The sequence below is a fragment of the Tenrec ecaudatus genome, chromosome 6 (genome assembly GCF_050624435.1).
Source record: "Tenrec ecaudatus isolate mTenEca1 chromosome 6, mTenEca1.hap1, whole genome shotgun sequence".
Classification (NCBI taxonomy): domain Eukaryota; kingdom Metazoa; phylum Chordata; class Mammalia; order Afrosoricida; family Tenrecidae; genus Tenrec; species Tenrec ecaudatus.
The window spans coordinates 79,363,520-79,369,519 of NC_134535.1; the positions used below are offsets into that span (position 1 = coordinate 79,363,520).

The 6,000-nt window shown below is 45.5% G+C and overlaps 1 non-coding gene across 1 annotated transcript; it reads left to right on the plus strand.

The window, feature by feature from the left end:
• The first annotated feature begins 1,810 nt into the window (after nt 1-1,810).
• On the plus strand, nt 1,811-1,944 carry LOC142452255 (U11 spliceosomal RNA). The gene has a single exon (XR_012785278.1). It is a non-coding gene; the product is annotated as a U11 spliceosomal RNA (small nuclear RNA).
• The last annotated feature ends 4,056 nt before the right edge of the window (nt 1,945-6,000 follow it).

The following is a 6,000-nucleotide window of genomic DNA, read 5'->3' on the forward strand; positions in this document are numbered from 1 at the left end:
GGCAGCTGTAAATGTTCTAAGCAGAAAATTAAAGTGATGGTAGATCACACAACAAAATTGTGACACATTTCTCCATCAAGGCTTAGGTGCTCAGGTAAATATTCCGAGGAGGTACTTTACTTGCTTTTTCCAAGAGAGTTCAGTGGAGGAGAAGAGGGGTAAGAAAGTAAAAAATATCTCTAAGTTTATAGTGCTTGATATGAAGGGGAATGAATGGATTTTTTAAAAATCTTTTTATTGGGGCTCATAAGGCTCTTATCACAATCTGTGCATACATCAAATGAGCAAAGCACCCTTATACATTCGTTGCACTCGTCACTCTCATAATTCACCTTCCACTTGGGTTCCTGGAATCAGCTCGGTTGGATTTTTTTAAAAGTTTGTCGGCATATAATTCACATAACAATTAATTCAATAGCGCGGTTATATTAAGGAGAGTTGTACAATCATCACCACAATCAATTTTATAACATTTTCTTCTTTCTACTTGCTTTCTATTGTTACACAAAACAAAAGGAAGACTTTCATTCCAAGGGGAACAAGCCTGGGATATTGCCAAGAGGGTATGCACAAGGGAGGGCAGACAAAGCAAAGGATGAGACTGCTGACATGTATTAACTTGAGTGACAAGGAAGAGGGAGAAGAGCAATCAAGGAGTGGGGAAAGGGGAAACTAAATGGTAAAGGGGGTGGACTAGCAGCTTAAACTGTTGATGGTCTGAAGTGTCAATCCCCACCTAATTTACAACAGATGAAAACATTTTTTAAATGTTTTAAAAACTAAGACAAACACTTTCAAAACAACAAGCACAGATAGGAACTGGAAACACAGGGAATTGAGGGCAGATGATCCCTTCAGGACCAGTGGTGAGAGTGGCCACATTGGGAGGGTGGAGGGAGGGTGGGTTGGAAAGGGGGAACTGATTACAAGGATCTACATGTGACCTCCTCCCTGGGGAACGGACAACAGAAAAGTGGGTGAAGGGAGACGTCGGACAAAATAATAATTTATACATTATCAAGGGTTCATGAAGGAGAGGGAAGAATGAGGAGCTGATACCAGGGGCTTAGGTGGAGAGCAAATGTTTTGAGAATGATGAGGGCAATGAATGTACAAATGTGCTTTACACAAGGACCACATGGCTGGCCCCACTCTGAGACGTGATATCCCTCACTGGCATATTATTATCTCTTCAGGGCTATCTAGATAAGATAGGCAGGATAAACAATCTGGAGGAGAAAACAATAGGATCTACGGTTCTATGGGGACATGGGAGAGGGGGAGGCAGGGAAAAGGAAGTGGGTGTTAACAAACCCAGGGACAAGGGAACAACAAGTGACCCGTAATCAATGGTGAGGAGGGTGTAAGAGGCCTGGTAGGGCTTGACCAAGGGCAATGTAACCTAGAGGAATTACTGAAGAGGAAAGTCAAAAGAAATAGAGGAAAGAACTAGGAGGCAAAGGGCATTTATAGAGGTCTACATACATATGTAAATATATTTATCTATGACCATGGGGAAATAGATCTATGTACATACATGTATAGGTTTAGTATTAAGGTAGCAGAAGGACATTGGGCCTCCACTCAAGTACTCCCTCAGTGCAAGAACACTATTTTATTAAACTGGCACTCCAAAAAAAACAAAACCAAACAAGCAAATCAAAATAAATAAACTGGCATTCCATGATGCTCACCTTCCCAACACAATCGCTGAAGACAAAGTGGATAAATAAGCAAATGTGCTGAAGAAAGCTGATGGTGCCAGTCTACCAAAAGATATAGCGTCGGGGGTCTTAAAGGCTTGAAGAAAAAAAAGGGATTCTGTTGTTAAGTGACACACGCAGGGCATCTCTATTGCTCTACATGTGGGATCAACATCAAGAGATTTTGGAAGCGTAATTTTTGTTACCTGGACTGCTAGTGATCACTGGTCCTGGGGGGGTAAGGGGTGGGAAGGTTTGAAGATAAAAAAGCATCCATTTAGCTGAAAAGCAACAAAGTCCACATGGAAGAAGCACACCAGCCTGTGTGATCATGAGGGGTCAATGGGATCAGGTATCAAAACCCCAGAACAAAAAAATCATATCATTGTGAATGAGGAGGAGTACGGAGTGGAGACCCAAAGCCCATCTTTAGGCAACTGGACATCCCCTTGTGGAAGGTTCTTGGGGAAGAGATGACCCAGTCAGGGTGCAGTATAGCACAGATGAAACATACAACTTTCCTCTAGTTCTTTAATGCTTCCTCCCCCCACCCTACTATCATGATCCCAATTCTACCTCACAATAGAGCATGTACATGGGTACATATAAGAGCTGGAAACAGAGGAAATCCAGGACAGATAAACCCTTCAGGACCAATAATGAGAGTAGCCATACCAGGGGAAGGAGAAGGGGAAGGGAGAAAGGGGGAACTGATCACAATGATCTACAGATAACCTCCTCCCCGGGGGATGGACAACAGAAAAGTGGATGAAGGGAGATGTCAGACAGTGCAACACATGACAAAATAATAATAATTTATAAATGATCAAGGGTTTGTGAGGGAGGAGAAGCGGGGAGGAAGGGAAAAATGAGCTGATACCAAGGGCTCAAGTAGAAAGAAAACATTTTGAGAATGATGAGGGCAACAGATGTACAAATGTGCTTGACACAATGGATGGATGCTGATAAGAGTTGTATGAACCCCCAACAAAATACATTTTTTTAATGGATGAGTTGAAACAAAATCTGTTTAAATTGCTGAATGTAAAACTCATGATCTGTCCTGTAAGCCTTCACCTAAATCACAATAAAGTTTTAAATAAATAAAACTGAAAAGGGTTAAAGCACAGAGATATCACTTTGTGGACTTAAGGTATGCCAGGCCCGAATCGTGGTATTTTTAATCACCTCATATGCAAAAACTGGGCAACAAATATGGCCGACTGAAGAAGACTGGATGCATTTGAATCACAGTGTTTGCAAAGACTGTTGATTGAGCCATAGGCTGCCAGAAGAACAAACAAATCTGTCTTGGAAGCAGTATAGTCAGACTGCTCCTTGGAATCAAGGATGACAAGACTTGGTCTCTTATACTTTGGCATGTTACTAGGTGACCAGTCACCGGAGGACATCGTGTTTGATAAAGTGCAGGGTCAGGAAAAAAGAGGAAGACCCACAATGAGATGGATTGACAGAGTGACTGCAGCAATGGGCTCCAATTGACCAATTGTGAGGATGTCGCAGGACTGGGCAGTGTTTCATTCCATTGGACATAGGGTCACTGTGATTCAGAACAGACTCAACAACAACAGCATCGGCAACCAATGGGGTTAGAGGTCCTTGCGGGAGGAAGAATGATATTCAAGTTATAGAAGAAAGGATTAGTGTAAACTCAAAAAGGCAAGCCATTTGTCAGAGTGGGTCCCTGACTTATGGTGACACCATGTGTACCAGGTAAAACAGCCAAAACGGAGTTTTTAAGTTTGCTCATTTGGAGGTAGATTGCCAGGCCTTTCTTCTGAGGTGCCCCTGGGTGGGTTTGAACCACCGAGTTTTGGCTAGCAGTGCAGTGATTAGTTACGTAACCCAGAGACTCCTGGATGGCAGAAGAACCATGTCCGGGTCAGAGAAGGGAAGGCAGAAGGTAGTCACGAGATCCTGAAAATGAACATAGCTGAGGAGTTTCTTTTTGTTCAATTGTTCCAACTTTTTTCTCCCATCTTCTATTTTTTCCTAATTCTTCTTTCTTCCTCTCCTCTACGGAACACAGCGGTTAAGCACTTGGCTGCTAATTGCAGGGTTGGCAGTTCCAGCCCACCAGCTGGTCCCTAGGAGGAAGATGTGGCAGCTGGCTTCTGTACAGAGCACAGCCTTGGAAATCCGACAGGGCGACTTCTGTCCTGTGCAGTCGCTGTGAGTCAAAAATCGACTCAGCGGAGAGAAAGGAGCGGTGGGGTCTGCTTTTCATCTCCTGCCTGAGCGGCTGAGCCACCGGTCCTCGGCTTGGGCCTCTGCCTTTCCTTTCCGCCTCCTCTCTCTCTACAGTGAAAGTGGATAGTTGAGGACGAGGCCAGGGGCCTGACACCTTCCTCATCCTGGTTGTCTCCTCGGACAAGTAATTTCCTTGAGGAACTCATGGGCAGAGGCAGCAGCAACCCGGTGACAGGCTTACGCTTTACCTGCAACCGGAGAAAGCACAAATGAGAACTGCCAACAGGCAGCAGGAGGTGAGAGACTGTGCTGTGGAGACAGCCTTATTGGGAAGCACTTTGGACACAAGAGAATATGGGCTGGGGCCCCGCGGCACTGGGATAAATGCAATACCTCTCCTCTCTCATCTGTGTCAATCTCTGGTAAGTGTCGTTGGTGTAGGGGTTATGTACTGGGTTGCAAACTGAATGGTTAGTGGTTGGAGACCACTGGCAGCTCCCTGGGAAAAAGACTGGGCTTTCTACTCCTGTCTCAGTTACCGTCTAGGAAACCCACAGGGGTCACCATCAGTCAGCACTGCCTGACAGCAGGGAGTTTGACTGCGCTCTCATTCATCCTGTGTCTTGGTGTATTGGACGGAGACTGAGAGAAACAAAGGGGCCTGGGACCGCCACAATTAGGAGCACTGTGGGATTCTCCCTCATTCGTTTCGGGCAAGAGGGTGGCTTATAGGAGCTGGAAGTCCTTCCCTCGTGAGTTTTCCTCAGTGGGTCATTCAGCCTAGCCCGAGGAGCTAGCTGAGCATGTTGGCAGGAACTGTCCCCCTGCCAGGGAACAGCCCTGCGTCTGGTCACTCTGACCTACTCTGCTGTCCCAAGAAACTGCAGACAAGTCCTCCCCACTTAGACCTCCTCCACAGCCCAGGGCTCTCCTATAGTGTAACTGATCCAACGTTCCAGGATCCACCCCACCCCCATAGCTCTGCCTTTATTGTTTCTCCAGTCAGGAGTGCTGCCCCCACCTACCTCCCATTTTTGCTTCTGAAAACTCAGATGCACCCATCTATGTAGACTAGCTGAAAGGTTCCTTCCTCCCCGAAGTCTCCCCTGAGACAGCTTATTGTCCATCTTCTTTTCCCCGGCCACCTCTGTCTATGTGTCGACACGTGTCTGTGCTATTAGACTGCGAATGGCCGAAGGCAAAGATTGCACTTTAATTACCGTAATATTCTCAAACTATATTACCGTTGTTGGTTGCTGTGAAGACAACTCCCAATTCATGACAACTTCTCTTTCAGGAGAATGGAATGTCGCCCAGTCCCCTGTCATCTTCACCATTCCTGGCACGTCCGCCTCCTTTGTGGTGGCTACTGTGTGTTTGAGTGGCCTTCAACCAGGGCTTCAAACCAGTCCTTGTCATGGCCCCTTGAAAGTGACACCAGAATGAGCCCAAATGTGTCAAACGTGGGCAGACTGGAGTCATAACTACAACGAGAAAAATTATAGATCAAAACCCTGCTAGAAACTGAATCTCCCTCTTAGGAAACGAAAGCAGTGTGCACATTATAGCAAGCGAATTTCTTGACCAACAGAGTTGGAAACAACAGTGCCCGGCTCAAATTTAATAATAAATATTAAAAAGCAAATGTTTTGAGAACGATGATGGCAACAAACGTACAAATGTGCTTGACAAATTGAATGGATGTATGGATTGTGATGAGAGTTGTACGAGCCCCCAATAAAGTGATTAAAAAAATAATAAATATAGGTTCCATAAATATACTATCTGAAAGTGCTTACTATGTCCCAGGCACTCAGCTACCAACAAACTATATCTATTAAAAAATTAAATTCTGGAGTGGAGTCCTTGCCTACTGGAGTTCGTGCCCAGGGCCTTGGAGGGAGGGAGAAAGAAGGTGTAATCCTGGACCTGCCGCTTTCAACTGCTGTTGACCTTGCACAACCGCCCCCTCGGGCAGCATCACCACCCGCCAGCCAATTCATACAACCTCTGCCAAAGCTCTGAAATGCCAACTATGTGGAGGCCTGCACCTGATGTCAATGGTGGCATCATACTGTGAAGGAGG